The sequence below is a fragment of the Oncorhynchus kisutch genome, linkage group LG30 (genome assembly GCF_002021735.2).
Source record: "Oncorhynchus kisutch isolate 150728-3 linkage group LG30, Okis_V2, whole genome shotgun sequence".
Classification (NCBI taxonomy): domain Eukaryota; kingdom Metazoa; phylum Chordata; class Actinopteri; order Salmoniformes; family Salmonidae; genus Oncorhynchus; species Oncorhynchus kisutch.
The window spans coordinates 13,720,289-13,737,802 of NC_034203.2; the positions used below are offsets into that span (position 1 = coordinate 13,720,289).

At 42.2% G+C, this 17,514-nt stretch overlaps 1 long non-coding RNA gene and 4 other non-coding genes across 5 annotated transcripts; all 5 read right to left on the bottom strand.

Moving 5' to 3' along the window:
• Positions 1-5,418: 5,418 nt before the first annotated feature.
• On the bottom strand, positions 5,419-8,599 carry LOC109875100 (uncharacterized). The gene is made up of 8 exons (XR_002252781.2): positions 8,529-8,599; positions 7,666-7,732; positions 7,313-7,360; positions 7,073-7,129; positions 6,809-6,871; positions 6,025-6,087; positions 5,780-5,849; positions 5,419-5,556 (listed from the first exon to the last, which is right to left on the bottom strand). It is a non-coding gene; the product is annotated as an uncharacterized LOC109875100 (long non-coding RNA).
• On the bottom strand, positions 5,915-5,988 carry LOC116358705 (small nucleolar RNA SNORD47). The gene has a single exon (XR_004206469.1). It is a non-coding gene; the product is annotated as a small nucleolar RNA SNORD47 (small nucleolar RNA).
• LOC116358708 (small nucleolar RNA snR60/Z15/Z230/Z193/J17) lies at positions 6,688-6,771 on the bottom strand. The gene has a single exon (XR_004206472.1). It is a non-coding gene; the product is annotated as a small nucleolar RNA snR60/Z15/Z230/Z193/J17 (small nucleolar RNA).
• Positions 6,944-7,020, bottom strand: LOC116358701 (small nucleolar RNA SNORD79). The gene has a single exon (XR_004206466.1). It is a non-coding gene; the product is annotated as a small nucleolar RNA SNORD79 (small nucleolar RNA).
• On the bottom strand, positions 7,434-7,513 carry LOC116358707 (small nucleolar RNA SNORD74). Its single transcript, XR_004206471.1, has one exon. It is a non-coding gene; the product is annotated as a small nucleolar RNA SNORD74 (small nucleolar RNA).
• Positions 8,600-17,514: the final 8,915 nt, after the last annotated feature.

Sequence of the window (17,514 nt, forward strand, 5' to 3'; positions counted from 1 at the left end):
ATCTATCACAGGCGGATACAACTAATTGCATTAGGCTGCATCAAGGGATTTGTGCTTCATTGGCCAGTCAATTCAGGTGTGACAATGCCAGGCTGGATAAAAATGCTTTCTTACTGTTCACTCGAAACAAATGAGGAAAAATGGCATCACTTTGTACTTCCATAATAACTACTATGTTATTACAGTCTAGCGGTATTGGTTATTAGATAACAGCATAACTCCAGCCAACATGTTTCAGAACAATGTTGATACTGCATTTATTACTGTGTATTACTGTGTACTAGCGATATAGGTTTGAGGGCAGCTTGATGTCGTGTTACTAGATACACTGTCATTACTACTTAAACTAGGCATCCATCTCACAACTGCTGAATGATTATGGATGGATAAGTGATTTGTAGTGAACCGCATAGCTGTAAGTAATAGATTTCTGAATACATTTCACTTATGATTCAAACCATGGACCGCATTTCTGTAAATCAATCATTAATGTGCAAAATCCTTCTTCAACCATGAATGGTTATTGTCAGTAGAATCCATATTCCTCCTACCCCTGGGCGAGATCAGGCAACATCACAAAGTTCACTTCCACTGCTATACTGATGACACCCAGCTCTACCCCTCCCTCATCAGCTGCCTTCAGGACATCCAGAGCTGGATGAGCATGAACATCGTCAAATGCAACAAGACAGAGGTCATGCTCATCAGCTCTAAATCCACTCTCTACAAGTATCACCACAGATGCTTTCCCTGTCCCTCTGTAAACACAAGTCAAAAGCATTGTTGTCTCCCTGGATAGTTCCCTCTCTTTCGAACCGACATAAAAACCATCAACCGGACAGCATTCTTCCACCTCCGCAAAATCTCCAGGCTCCACCCCTCACTGTCACACTCCAGCACCGAAAACCCTATCCATGCCTTGGTTACTTCCTGACTAGACTACTGTAACACTCTACGTCACCAGATGCCCACCAATCTCATCAATAGATTCCAGCTGGTTCTGAACTCTGCTGCCAGAATCCACACTAACACCAGATCAACTGAACACATCAAACCAATACTGGCTCCCTGTGCAATCTTGTATTAATTTTAAAATACTCCTCCTCACCAACAAAGTCCTCCACAACCTGGCACCCACCTACCTCTCTGATCTTCTCCCAGTGTATGCCCTCTCCCGCTCCTCCTCTGGTCTCATCTCACCCCCATTCCACCTTTGCACCATGGGTGCCCAGGCCTTTAGCTACTATTCACAACCCTACCCCCTTAAACCAAACCCTTACCCTAAACCAACCCTACCCCCTTAAATCAAACCCTTACTCTAAACCAACCCTACCCCCTTAAACAAAACCCTTACTCTAAACCAACCCTACCCCCTTAAACCAAACCCTTACCCTAAACCAACCATACCCCCTTAAACCAAACCCTTACTCTAAACCAACCCTATCCCCTTAAACCAAACCCTTAGTCTAAACCAACCCTACCCTCTTAAACCAAACCCTTACTCTAAACCAACCCTACCCCCTTAAACCAAACCCTTACTCTAAACCAACCCTACCCCCTTAAACCAAACCCTTACCCTAAACCAACCCTCTTAAACCAAACCCTTACCCTAAACCAACCCTATCCCCTTAAACCAAACCCTTACCCTAAACCAACCCTACCCCCTTAAACCAAATCCGTACCCTAAACCAACCCTACCCCACTAAACTAAACCAAACCCGTACCCTAAACCAACCCTACCCCCTTAAACCAAACCCTTACTCTAAACCAACCCTACCCCCTTAAACCAAACCCTTACCCTAAACCAACCATCTTAAACCAAACCCTTACCCTAAACCAACCCTATCCCCTTAAACCAAACCCTTACCCTAAACCAACCCTACCCCCTTAAACCAAATCCGTACCCTAAACCAACCCTACCCCACTAAACTAAACCAAACCCGTACCCTAAACCAACCCTACCCCCTTAAACCAAACCCTTACCCTAAACCAACCCTATCCCCTTAAACCAAACCCTTACCCTAAACCAACCCTACCCCCTTAAACCAAATCCGTACCCTAAACCAACCCTACCCCACTAAACTAAACCAAACCCGTACCCTAAACCAACCCTACCCCCTTAAACCAAACCCTTACCCTAAACCAACCCTACCCCACTAAACTAAACCAAACCCGTACCCTAAACCAACCCTACCCCCTTAAACCAAACCCTTACCCTAAACCAACCCTACCCCCCTTAAACCAAACCCACACCCTAAACCAACCCTACCCCCTTAAACCAAACCCTTACCCTAAACCAACCCTACCCCCTTAAACCAAACCCACACCCTAAACCAGGTTTGTATCTTCTTCCCAACCCCTCCCTCCTCTTTTTATCTGTACTATTTTGTCTGGTCCTTTGATTTCATATTTCTGTTGATTGATGCACTTGATTTTATGACTTTATGTACTGCACTTCATTTTATGTAGGCCTACATTTAATGTAAGATGTCCTTGAGTGTCCTGAAAGCATCCACCAAATTAAAATGTAGTAGTAGTAGAAAATCGGGGGAAAAACACCCCCCAAAAATATGTAATTGGCCAGTTAATATCATTATTTAAATAATAATCTTACTTTAAAGCCCGCTTTAAAAATAATCCAACAGGATCAGTCATTTGAATTGAGAAATATTCCTATTTTCTGACTAAAAAGGGATTCCTGTGGAAAGACGCATCATTGAATGGAGAGGTGAAAATGACTCTCAACATTTGACATCAGAATGCAGGACAATATTTTTTATGTTGGAATAAACATTCATCTGAGAATACATACATTTCCCCTTCAGCACCTCTGAACAAAACAAGTTATAGGCAGACACACTGCTCTTACAACCAGCAGCTTTGTGGCACCGGGTCTTGCAGAAGGTATTAAGTGAACGCCCATAGTTACCAATCCGGTTCTGTAATTTGAAAGGAAAGCATTGTCGTTAAATGTAACTCAACTAAAAACATTCAAGTATAACTTCTGTCTTGATAAAATACTTTTTACAGTACCGTAATTAAACATGATTTTACACTGTTGCCTAATCTGCAGTGTTTTAGTGGTGGGTTGTTTATTCTTTAATTCACAATATTCTAATAATACAGGGGGTTAGGGAAAGACAACACTTGGCCTGGGGTCGTTCAGTGGTCTTGTGCTGTAGTGGAATGTCTCCCCATTATAGTTGCACCAATCCAATGCTCTTAAATGCATGAGGTGAAATTAAAGTGTGAACACTTCTGGATGCTGGGTATCAGAACACAGCCTATTTCTTTCCCCGAAATCAATTTGCCCCCCTCCCAATCCCTCTTTCCACTAACCCCTCAAAATACACCAACCCTGTAGTCACAGGTCCCTAATTCCACCTCCCTCTCACCCCTTCCCTCAATTTCATACCTTAACTACAGACAAGGGTAGTCCTGTAGCTGCAGCAGCCTCCGTCACCAGGGACGAGGCCCTCCTTTCATACCCCGTTCATGATAAAACACAAGGGTGCCCCTGTTAGCCGTTATGTTTCTTACTACAAAATGAATATATTACATTTTAAAATTATAACATGGGTATGTAAGTGTTTCCTTGTCTATGAACAAGAGACTTCAGGCCTTTTGGTCAAACTGAAAGGTAATTAGCCATTGCCAGCAAGACCAAAAGCCCTTGGTTATTGTAGGAGCCAGTCTTTTCATTATACTGCACTCACATAGAGCCTACTGCAGGTTACAATATGAAGCAAATGAAAAGCACTTAAAGCAGCAATCAGCAGTAGAAACAATAAAGCATATTCTGTCTTCTTGGGACTGGGCTGGAGAAATGTTACCACTCAAATTCATAGCCAGAGCTATAGATGCAAGGACTGACCTTCCTTGATATAGCTTGAGGCTACAGCGGTTACATTTACTTAGTTAAAAAACATTGGAGTAAAACTAGCTTTTATTTGGGGTTCTGGTGATGTGACAAACTAAGCTCAGGGCATTTATAATATCTTCAAGAATCAATGGGTACATATTTTAAATCCAAAGATGTATCAACTGCTGATTTCCCCTTTAAGAGCCTAAAGACAAGTAGCTAGCTAATCTGACTAATTATTTAACTTGTTTCTTGAGACAAACATTGAAGGGAATTGTTGAACATACCTTTTGTTTACCTTTAACTAGGCAAGTCAGTTAAGAACAAATGGTTATTTACAATGACGGCCTATGAACAGTGGGTTAACTACCTTGGTTGATGGGAGACGCCAGAACAAAGAAATTACAGGTAGCTAGGTGATGAGGATAGCTAGCTAACATTCTTTTGGTTGTACTAGTGTTAAGGGTTGCCTCAATCGAATCTGGTATCAGGATAAATATGAAAATGAGTCACCGATTGTATACTATGTACTTTTTATTAGCTAAGTGCAATTTTCGTATATACAGGCTCGCTGTCACACCTCGCAGGGCAAATAGAACCGACTTGTTCCAGACAGAGACTGGGCGTGGTTTAAACTCACTCAACCTATCGTTGATCGTTGGCGCCCGAGCTGGTCCCAGCCCCCTAGGCGCTTCAGCCGTCAGTAGTAGAATATCTATGCGCCCATGCTCAATACAGTTATCACACACACCTGGCTCCTGTTAACTTAAGACCGTTTCTCGCAACACTATGTTCTGAATGTGCCCCCACAACTCACTGCACAGTTCGTCATGTTATTGTATTTTTCCATCATGAGAAAGGCCCATGGCCCTGAAACTGTTGACAATGTCTCAAGTCAGCTGTGTTGCATAACACATAGTCACAAGCCAACAGCAGAGAACATGCAATCACATAGTAACGGGCTATAGTGCATAACACCGAATCCTCACACTAGCCATCTCGGAGACAGAAAATCAGGGTGTAAACAGCGCCAAGTTAAGGCATGCTTTATAACTATACTTGCCGTAATGAAGTTCTAGAATAACTTTCCTTTTACAAGGTACACTCTCGAACAAAAACCTCAAGGACAATTACCCGCGAAACTCGACTGACAAAACTCCCGGGGAATACTTTTTTGGGGGGGGGTTCTGTATCACTATTCAAAAGGTAACACGTACCCCACGTGGAGTAACATGTCTGGTGAGTATGCAGGCCATGGAACGTCAATTTATGGGAATTATGTGTAGATCCTTGAGGCTGTGCATTGTTGAAACGAGGCTATGGCTGCAGACGAATGCCAGGACAATGGGCCTCACCACGGTCTCTGCACATTTAAATTGCCCGCCAACCACCACGTGGCTGTTCAAAATTAACATAAGCAAATCCATGCCCTGTGGTCTGCTGGGCACTGCCAAATGCTTTAATGGTAGAGAAATTAACATTGCATTCTCTGGGACCAACACTTTACATATATACACACACACAGCATTATTGTTATGGACAACAGCAAGTGAAACCAATGCTTCGAGTATTCTTTATTGACCAATCTAGCTCGCACTACATTTACAGTTTAATTATGTATATTTTGACAGTACAATAAAATAGTGAACATTGCAGGTCAGTGGTAATTGTCCTTGCACTTTAATGACCAAACCCTGTGGGAAGAGGAAGACAAGTTAACCAAATGAAGTTACAGTCAACCATTAGGATGTCAATGGGGCAAGATCAGTATTCTTGTAGTCATCAAGATCTCAGGGAGAGAGTTCAAGAATTGAATCATCATTTGCTCACCCCCACATATAAAAACATGGACCAGGTCACTGAAACAATGGTAGTGACAGACTTAAACAAGCCACTTCTGTATACATGAAACATTACCTGCTCAGTTTATTTTGAGGCGCCAAGGACATTAATTACAAACGCAACTGGTCTGACAGCCTCCAGGAACCTAGTGGAAAGGAAAAAGTTAGTGCAGCACATAGCATGAACTGATGAGTCAATGAGCTTCACTTTAGCCTCAGAAATAAATGGAACGGTAGGAGTATAATCAAGTGTACTCATATGGCAGAATCTTTTCATCACAGGCTGCTGAAATGTAAAGTCAATGTAGCCGAAGCACTTACCTTGGCCTGTGGCTCATTTTGCGATGTAACCCTAAATCAGCAAGATCAGCCAATTTGCCATGTCTGAAAGAAAAAAATGGTGTCAAGAAGAGCAGAGGGAAGCCATCTTCAAAGTCCCATATATACACTGAACAAAAATATAAATGCAACATGTAAACTGTTGGTCCCATGAGCTGAACTTTCCCATGCACACAAAATGCTACTGAAAATGTGCCCAATGCATTTCCATCCCTGTTTAGTGAGCATTTTCTTTGCCAAGATATTCTATCCACTTTACAGGTGGCATATCAATAAACAGCATGACCATTATACACATTGTGCTGGGGACAATAACAGGAAACTAATCTGTGCGGTTTCCACAAAGCCAGACATTCAATGAGTACAATTGGCATGCTGACTATAGGACCGCCCACAAGAGCTGTTACCAGGTAAAAATTGTGAATTTTGAGACATGCCACCCAGACAGCTGATTAAACTGGGGGATTTCTATCAAAGCCCTTTCGGGGGGGGGGCTCATTCTGGTTGGCTGGGCCTGGCACCACAGCCCAGCCGTGTGAAATCCATAGATTTGACCATAATGGGTTTATTTCAGTTGACTTGAAATATGAACTCAGTAAAACCATTGAAATTGTTACATGTTGAATTTATATTTCCGTGTAATAGCCAATACATCAGATAGGAGCGAAAGACAATGCTGAGTGTTCTTCATGGTTAATCTGCTGAACTATGCTGTCATCATTGTATCGGCAATGGTCAAGTGTTCCAGCTGCAGTAAACAACTTACAGGCAACTGTATTGATGAGTCCGACTAGAGGTTCCAACCATCCGACAACAACTTGAGGCACAACTGAGGAACAAATAAAGCTGGTTAATTTCAGCTATACGCAGAGGGGTAGGGTCCTTTTAAAATTATACTGCAGACCGTTTCAGTTATCTAAATTCTTTCACATAGTCTCAGAGAGATTCCCAATGATACTTTAAACATCATCAACGGCATAGTCAACAATGCATATGGTCCAAAACTAAGGGTTCCATGCAAAGCACTTACCCACGCTCCTGGATGTCCTGGTTTCCTTAACAAGGTCATCTTAAAAGTAGTTTTAACCTAAGGAAAGTCAGTCACTCTGTCAATACTTCCAGTCAAAACAATTATATAACGCTGCCAAATGGATATCCATCAGTTTGAAAATGTGTCAGAAATCACTTCTGTCCACTACTCTTATTCAAATATTCATCACATTAGGTTTGATATTAAGTACAATGAGTTGGATGTGAAGCCATGCCATACCTGATCGTACACCATTGTCATCCAGGATCAAGCAGATTGACCCTCAATCTGAAAGGTTAGAAGAGCATGATAAAATAATGGGCAACGGTTTAAGTGAAACAAACAGTTAGAAGCGCAAATCCATGTCTGGTCAGTAAAGTTGGCGTTTCTTCATTTATTTCAGATGTCCCTACCAACATGTTTCTCATCATATCAGACATAGGTGAAATTCTACCAGAAAACTACCCGACATAACTAGGTAGCTAAACATGAAGCTAATTCTCAAAGCTGACTTGACAAGAATCACTTGCACACCAGCAACTCTTAATGTGGGCTTGATATAAAAATCTGTTTGATGGGAATGCGTGCCATACCTGATCGTAAAACATTTCCGCTGAGTCATTCATCAGGATCAAGTAACGTTAGATTATGAAGTACAACCTGAAAGGTTAGAAGAGTATGATAAGATACCTGGCAAAGTTAAGTGGAATGAACCGTTAGAAGCGCAAATCCATGTCTGGTCAGTAAAGTCGGCGTTTCATCAAAAGTCCCTAACATGAATTTAGTCATAAACTAAAAGACAGACGTGTTCGAATTAACACTGGCTATGTAAATGTCTAACGAATCCAAAAATGTGTAACTTTAGTCTCGTTAATATATTTGATCTGGTGCTAACAATTAGCACGTGGCGGTTCAGGCCAAACTGAACCAGTGTGTTCGACCTCCAATGTCCAGGAAATTCCAAATAAACTGTTATTTACGCGTTGTATCCCTCTATTGTTGAAGTATTATATTGTTGCAATAAAACAATGTCAAAATATGTTCGTAGATCAAATATGCAGTTGCGTTGAGCACCCCGCCCCCACAATTTTTTTTTATTCTAAATGAATTTACAAGCGACCGAAAATACGTATTCGGCAATCAACAGCTCAATACATTCGCGGCGAGAAGTACATACCGGATGTAAATGAAAATAATTACTCAACGGAACTCTGTTCAACGAAAGTATTTTTTACATTAATATTAGCAGAGCTGGCGGTGAATGGAAGTTTGAAACCGCAACGCACTGAAAACGTTACTGGTTCAAGGCCACACATGAAAATACACCACCATGCAATACAAAAAGCCAAATAGCTACGTAAGACACACAAAATACACATTTTGAGTAGTACGCATTAGAGTCAAGTTCTTTTAACGTTACATTATCTTCAAAAGCAAATGAAAATGTAATAGTTACCATTTTGTGGCCCGCACAGTATGACCTGTACACCATACACTGTTGAGTTAAGCGCGGAAGAGGATTTCATGAAGGGGTGACGTTGCTATTTATACTATCACCCTGCTGCCTTGTGGGAAAATTCGGTATCACATTACATGATGTCATACATAGCCATAACGTCAAAGACAGTACAGTACGTGATAACACGTTTTGCCGAAGCCGCACACTCACTTGTGCGCCAGTTTCGTACAACATTAGTTTTGTTCTAAAATAAAACATTATGGTTTTACTTTTAATAGTTCTACCATGTACATGTACGATAAGAAAGCAGTGAATGTGTTTAGCTAGCTAGCCAACTATAGTAGCTAACCAAATAGAAAACTGGATTATTGAATGGCTCCCACTGACTGAGAAATGGAGGGCATAGTTTAGCCTTTTCTTTCCATACTGGTAAATTAGCTAGCCTGATTAAGCAAGATAGCCATAGTCTGACTAAGCAAGACAGTAGACACTATACTAAAGTTTACCAGGCCAGCTCTGATAAACAATATGGGCTTGCATTTCTGGTTCCTAAACTCCAATATAATGAGTGTGTAGTCTATTTTCATTTCCATTTAAAGTCTATCTGTATTTATGAACTCGGAAATAGAAAAACTATTAACTGTGTAATAAAATTATTCTACTGTTTTTCCCTCGTGTGTGTGTGTGTGTGTGTGTGTCTGAGGGGGGGCTTGCAAGCTAAAGAACGCCATCCCAACCGTGAAGCCCGGGGGTGGCAGCATCATGTTGTGGGGGTGCTTTGCTGCAGGAGGGACTGGTGCATTTCACAAAATAGATGGCATCATGAGGCAGGAAAATTATGTGGATATATTGAAGCAACATCTCATGACATCAGTAAGGAAGTTAAAGCTTGGTTGCAAATGGGACTTCCAAATGGACAATGACCCCAAGCATACTTCCAAAGTTGTGGCAAAATGGCTTAAGGACAACAAAGTCAAGGTATTGGAGTGGCCATCACAAAGCCCTGACCTCAATCCTATAGAAAATGTGTGCGCAGAACTGAAAAAGCATGTGCGAGCAAGGAGGCCAACAAACCTGACTCAGTTACACCAGCTCTGTCAGGAGGAATGGGCCAAAATTCACCCAACTTATTGTGGGAAGCTTGTGGAAGGCTACCCAAAATGTTTGACCCAAGTTAAACAATTTAAAGGCAATGCTGCCAAATACTAATTGACTGTATGTAAACTTCTGACCCACTGGGAATGTGATGAAAGAAATAAAAGCTGAAATAAATAATTCTCTACTAATATTCTGACATTTCACATTCTTAAAATAAAGTGGTGATCCTAACTGACCTAAGACATGGACTTTTGACCAGGATTAAATGTCAGGAATTGTGAAAAACTGATTTTAAATGTATTTGGCTAAAGTGTATGTAAACTTCCGACTTTAACTGTATTTGCATACACTAGAGCTGTCACAATGAACTGATATTGCTCACCTTAACCCAATTTCATTTTTGTGAGACCAGAGCTTCAAAAAAGAGAAACAAAAAACATCTCTGGCCCTAAAGCAGCACAGAAACGGGGCAAAAGAAGGCCATGCCTCTCTCCATCCTCTCCCCCCTGGACACCCAGCCCTGCCAAATCCAGAAAAAAACACTAATCTAGCCACATCTCTTAACAGTGGGTCAGCGAGGAGGAGTGAGGATGAACCAGACCAAGAGCCTAAACTGTTCCCCCTCAAACCTGCCAGGACTCCAGGACACCAACTAAACACTTCAAAGTACACCCCACTTGAGCTCTTCCAGCTGTTCTTCAGTAATGACGTTGTTGATACTCTCTGCTCAAATACAAACAAGAATGCCAAGAGAAGACAGGAACAGGGATTTAAAGAACCATGGAGATCTGTATCCATGGAGGAAATGTACAAATACCTCAGCATTGTAATCTATATGGGTCTGCTGAATGTGCACACTGTATCAGACTACTGGGTCCCGAACAGGTTGTATGGTAATCCTTTTTGCTGTACAGTCATGACCATGACAAGATTTTGTGCCAATCACCTATTCACTGCACTTGAGTGACCCAGCAGAAGGTGAGGAAAACGACAAGAAGAAGGGTACTGCGGGGTACAATCGGCTCGTGAGAATCAAACCTCTCAAAGACCAGATATTGGATGCATGCAGGGACGTCTCCCAATTCCAGAACCTTTCCATTGACGAGCGCATGGTGCGCTCCAAGGCCCACCAATGCCTCAAACAATACATGAAATCCAAGCCCTACAGGCATGGATTCAAGGTCTAGTGTTTTAGCTGATTCACGAAATGGTTACACGTGCGACTTCAATGTATTTGTGGGCAAGAACCCATCTGCTTCAGGAAAAGGGGAGTGCTATGATGCTTTCATGATCCTGTTGAATGTCCCTTACTTGGGCACAGGGTACCACATTTACCTTTGATAACTATTTCACCGGCGCAACTCTCTTCAGTGATCTGTACAAGAAGAAACTGGGAGCATGTGAAAACCGTGTGGGCCTCTCTGGCATCCAAGAGAACAGCATGCCTCCCAGAGCAAAGAGAGGAACCATCCGCTGGCTTTGTGACGGGGAGCTGTTCTCCAAGTAGATGGACGTATGACCAGTCACCATGTTCTGACATTGCACTGAAAGGGGATATTCAAGAGGAGAGGGGGGAGGAGCAGGATGAACAACAGAGTAAACAGTGAGTGGGAAAGCAGGGTGAAGAAGAAGAGGAGGCAGAAAAGGGTTCTGTCCTGTGCTCACTAATGATCCCATCACTGTTGAGACAAGGGATAAAGCTAGTGAGGGCAGGAGGGTCTATCTTTTGTTCATGAAAAATACGATTTGTCAGTGTGAGTCCAGCAAGGTGGCACTCTGCATTATACCAGTGGTGGAAAAAGTTCTAAATTGTCATACTAGAGTAAAAGTAAAGATACCTTAATAGAAAATGACTCAAGTAAAAGTAAAAGTACCCCAGTAAAATACTACTTGAGTAAAAGTCTAAATGTATTTGGTTTTAAACATACTTAAGTATCAAAAGTAAACGGAATTGCTAAATTGTATTTAAGTATCAAAAGTAAAAGTATAAATCATTTCAACTTCCTTATATTCAGCAAACCAGACGGCACAATTTTCTTGTTATTTTTTATTCATTTATGAATAGCCAGGGGCACACTCCAACACTCAGACATAATTTACAAACAAAACATTTGTGTTTAGTGAGTCCACCAGATCAGAGGCAGTAGTGATGACCAGGGGCCTGTTGCACAAAACTAGGATAAGGGATTAAGCCAGGATATCTTGGTGATCCTGGCTCAATTGATCCGTAATCCGGTTGCACTAAAGATGGATAGGGGGCAGGAGGATATGTTATGGTATAAATTACCATGGAGATTTATTCTGTGGAGCTAGCCTGCTCCAGACCAGGCTAAATTCCAGGATCTATTTAATCTCATCCCTAATGTCAGTCAGCAGTCACCACAAATGGAAACCAATAGTTATTTCACTGCTCACTATACATTGTTATCACATATAACTAGACCCACTGTTATTATTTAAACGTTTGTGATCATTAATTTCAATGATTTTGGATAAAAAATGATTTTTAGATGATGTTGCTATCATTAGATAATTTACAGTTTCCCATAGACTATAAGGCTATATATAAAATGATAGAATATTAGGGCCACAGAGGGGAAAAAAACACAAGTCATAATATTGTAACCAGTTGTTTTAAAGGAGGACAGTTGTTAAAATGACAGATGTGGGGCATTTCGTGAAATTGTACTTCAGTATGGTTTCATAAACAAAGACATGCTGATGTGCCAGAATATTAAGTATCACATTGTCATAAGTATCAAAACTGTAAAAACAATATGTAGCTTTTCTGCAGAAAGAACCAGCCTCATAAATTTATGACTTTATCCTTTTTCTTCAGTGTGGCCCTAGTACTCTGTCATATAAACAAATACACATTCCATATGAATATAAAAACACAATGTGTAACATTATGTTCCTTTATTGAATAAGGACAAAACAAAGCAGGTAAACCATCAGCTCCTTTCGAAACTGAAGTCACAGTGACTCTACAAGATGGAAAGCACAGAATCCAAGCATATTATACAAAATGATACATACACATTCAAAGGTCTGTATATAAACACACCCTGCATGTCTGCACACTAAAATAAATGCAGGACAAATCCATACACATCAACTGAACAGACAAATGAATGGATGCAGTAGCCTCCCTGCAGCCTTGTATTACACACAGTATACCGCACAAACATCATAAGAGGCCAAATTCGTCAAAAAACGAACCCCAAAAAACCCAAATTCCTCTGCCACCGCAGGACATATTTAACCTAAATTGAAAGCACACATACTAACTAAAATAATTCAACACATATTGGTCCCTCAGCAGCCGACCACTGTCGTCATCAGGGAAGATTGCCGGATTGTCCCAGTCCATGGCTGGTGGCACTCTGGGGGCCCTCTCCTTCCTCAGGCAGGCCACATTGTGGAGGACAGCACAAGCCACAGTAATATCACATGCCCTAACAGGGCTGACCCTTAATTTGTGAAGGCAGTGAAAGCGTGCCTTCAGGAGGCCAAAGGTCATTTCAACTCTGGCCCTGGTCCTGGCATGGGCATGGTTGTAGGCCTGCTGTGCTTCCTGGGGGTCTGTGAAAGGTGTCAGGAGAAAAGGCTGGCAGCCATACCCCCTGTCTCCCAGCAACACACCAGAGAATTCACCTGTCAACACAAAATCTCATCATTACTACCTCATAAACACAGTGATATTCTTGACACAGCCATGATGGTTATAAATAGGGGTTGTGTGGCTTACCTTGTGATAGATTTCAGAGGCCCGAAAGATTCTGGAGTCATGGACTGAGCCAGGCCATTTTGCCACAACATTGCTGATCACACAGTCAGCATTGCAGACCATCTGAAATCATAAGATGAGGAATATTACACCAATCAATGCACATCACTGGCAATGCAGAGTGTTCGTCAATGGACAATATCAAAAAGTTATGTTCACCTGAACATTAATGCTGTGAAAGGATTTCCTATTCACAAAAATCGGCCTCATGGGCACCTGAGGGGGCTTTTATCCTTGTGTGTGCAGTCCACTGCACCAATGACATTGGGGAAACCTGTCACACAAAGTAATGAGTATCCTACTATGTGTTAACAGTTGTCCTGTAATTTGTAGATCCTCTTACCTGCAATCCTATAGAACTCCTCTTTGATGTCACAGAGTCTTCTGTGGCCAGGGAAGGAGATGAAGACATCTGCTAATGCTTTGATAGCCAGACACACACTCCTTATTGTGCGGCAAATTGTGGCCTTGTTCAGCATCCCCCACTGAGTACAGGAAGGCTCCACTAGCAAAAAAGCGCAAGGCCACACAAACCATTTGCTCCACTCAGTGCATGGCTCCGTGCAGTGCGGTGCTTAATCCTGGGACCCAGTAGTCTGCATAGATACCTGATGCCATCTGCAGAAAACCTGTATCTTTCATATAGATGGTCATCAGGGAAGGCCAGTGGGTCCAACCGGTCCCTGAAGATCCTTTCTCGCCTGAAGGCTCTCCTCAGCACAAGTGCTTCTTCATCCACCACATCTCGCACGAATGGGCATGCCATTGTCAGAGCAGAAAGGAACACACAATTTTGGGCCTTCATATAGGCTAGTGGCCACACCTGGTGCTGGGGGGGTGGGCAAAAGAGGGCGATGCCTTATAACGATGACTTGGTTGTACTGATTGCTGGGAAAATTTAAAAAAAACTTAGAAAGATGCCACCGTCCTGTGTGCTCACAATAAGAGCTCATATGTCATGGCTCACTTGACTTTACGAGAATATACCTAATTTTTATTTTGAGCTGTGTCATCTTCTTGGAGCTGGGGGAGGAAAGAAAAATAATGATTAATACATTTGTGTTACAGTTAGCATACAGTGTACATTGAAGGCATATCTCACCTCCCTCTCAAGTTTTTTTATTTCAAGGTCCAGTTTCCTAATTGTCCTCTTTTTTATTTCGAACTCCAGTGCAAGATTTTCCATCTTTTTCTTCTTGTACTGAATGTCTATGTCTGCCAGTTCTATTTGGCGCCGGAGGTGGTTGCCATACAACTTTCTGATAGCTTGTGAGCTCTGTGAACACAATACAATTAGCGCAGCTGGAATTTGGCAGGATGTGGTGTCCTTTTATTAATACGCACTATGTTGCCAGGCTGGTTTTCCCACTGTATAGCATCTGGGTCCTGTAAAAGAAATTAGATTTTTTGATGAGGACTCCTCACCATTGTAGAGTAAATAGTACTTTCACAGTCTTAACATGATACCTCATGCCTTCTGGAATCCAGAGAGATGTCTCCTCCTCCTCATCGTCTCCATCATGTGCTGTTGCTGCTGCACTGGGGCCTTCACCCTATCACATTTAATCGGATTCATATTGAAGCTAGTAGACAAGACATGCCAGGCCTACAGTATGCCTTTGATGGAGTACTCACTGGATCAGCATCGTCTGGTGCTTGTGCTGGTGGCTCTAACAGGAACACAGTGCTGCCAGACACTGCAAGGCAATAGGTAAACCAAAGTCAGACAGTCCAAATTGATTCAATATGAATGTGGTTGTATCCCATGTAGAGATGGAAGGACATACCTTGAATGAAGCGGGTGGCATCTTGGGAGGAACCTATGCTCGTCTCTTTCCCCCCAGGGATCCCCTCTAAGACGGGCCTGCCTTTATTTAGCTCCAAGGCCATGTCCTCTGCTGGGGTAAGGTCAGCCTTTGGTGACCCACCACCCGTGCCTTGTCTGTGGGTATTCTTTTTCACTGCTAAAACAGTACAGACAATGTGTGAGCAGGCACCTTCTGGGTACAATATATGCTTGTGCTTTGTTAAATATTAGTCAGGGACCATACCATTCTGTAGAATGTTCTTGTATTTGATTTTGACCTGCTGCCATGTCCGTTTTGGCCCGTTCATGTTTAATCTACACACACACACACACACACACACACACACACACACACAATGGAGTCACACTGCAAAAAATTACTAGGTATTTTTGTCTTGTTTTCAGTAAAAATATCAAAAAAATTATCATAGCTTTATACAGTGTGATGGAGTTACTTTACACAATTTCACTCATATCTGCAGTGCATTTCAATAAAAAATTTAACCGTTTCATAATTACAGTACAACTGCATTTTTGGAGATGTGAATTAAATATTTGAATTGTAATTGTGATGTTTCAGCGGAGCGGTGAGTGTGTAATTGTGCACTACTTACGCATTCAGGCGGTCTGCAATACTTTGCCACGCTTTTTCTCTTTGCTTTATCACTGTGGCGGTGTTGCCTTTCTTCTTAATTATATATTTTACCTCCTCGTATGCCTCCATGAGGATTTGTGCTTCCGACGGGGAAAAGTACGCGGCTCTAGTTGCCATGGTAAATCAGTTAATCTGTGATCTGTGGCGGGGTCTATTTGAGTGAGCCGTGAGCGCGCACCTATCCAGGATTGGTTTCACCTGGTTTAATGAATCCGTGTCTGCTCATCCTGGCTTGGTCTTTGTGCAACCAATTAAGCCTGGACGCACATGTTTTGGCATCATTGAGCTCAGCTGAGTCATTTATCCCGGATGTCTTAATTCTACTTTTGTGCAACAGGCCCCAGTTGAGCAAATGTAAGTGTTTTCATCCCAGGCGTAGTAATGCAAGGCATTATCGCTGGGATATGAGGTAACAACAGGACCTGGGGCCTGTTGCACAAAAGTAGAATTAAGACATCCGGGATAAATGACTCAGCTGAGCTCAATGAAGCCAAAACATGTGCGTCCAGGCTTAATTGGTTGCACAAAGACCAAGCCAGGATGAGCAGACACGGATTCATTAAGCCAGGTGAAACCAATCCTGGATAGGTGCGCGCTCACGGCTCACTCAAATAGACCCCGCCACAGATCACAGATTAACTGATTTACCATGGCAACTAGAGCCGCGTACTTTTCCCCGTCGGAAGCACAAATCCTCATGGAGGCATACGAGGAGGTAAAAGATATAATTAAGAAGAAAGGCAACACCGCCACAGTGATAAAGCAAAGAGAAAAAGCGTGGCAAAGTATTGCAGACCGCCTGAATGCGTAAGTAGTGCACAATTACACACTCACCGCTCCGCTGAAACATCACAATTACAATTCAAATATTTAATTCACATCTCCAAAAATGCAGTTGTACTGTAATTATGAAACGGTTAAATTTTTTATTGAAATGCACTGCAGATATGAGTGAAATTGTGTAAAGTAACTCCATCACACTGTATAAAGCTATGATAAATTTTTTGATATTTTTACTGAAAACAAGACAAAAATACCAAGTAATTTTTTGCAGTGTGACTCCATTAAATGTGTGTGTGTGTGTGTGTGTGTGTGTGTGTAGATTAAACATGAACGGGCCAAAACGGACATGGCAGCAGGTCAAAATCAAATACAAGAACGTTCTGCAGAATGGTATGGTCCCTGACTAATATTTAACAAAGCACAAGCATATATTGTACCCAGAAGGTGCCTGCTCACACATTGTCTGTACTGTTTTAGCAGTGAAAAAGAATACCCACAGACAAGGCACGGGTGGTGGGTCACCAAAGGCTGACCTTACCCCAGCAGAGGACATGGCCTTGGAGCTAAATAAAGGCAGGCCCGTCTTAGAGGGGATCCCTGGGGGGAAAGAGACGAGCATAGGTTCCTCCCAAGATGCCACCCGCTTCATTCAAGGTATGTCCTTCCATCTCTACATGGGATACAACCACATTCATATTGAATCAATTTGGACTGTCTGACTTTGGTTTACCTATTGCCTTGCAGTGTCTGGCAGCACTGTGTTCCTGTTAGAGCCACCAGCACAAGCACCAGACGATGCTGATCCAGTGAGTACTCCATCAAAGGCATACTGTAGGCCTGGCATGTCTTG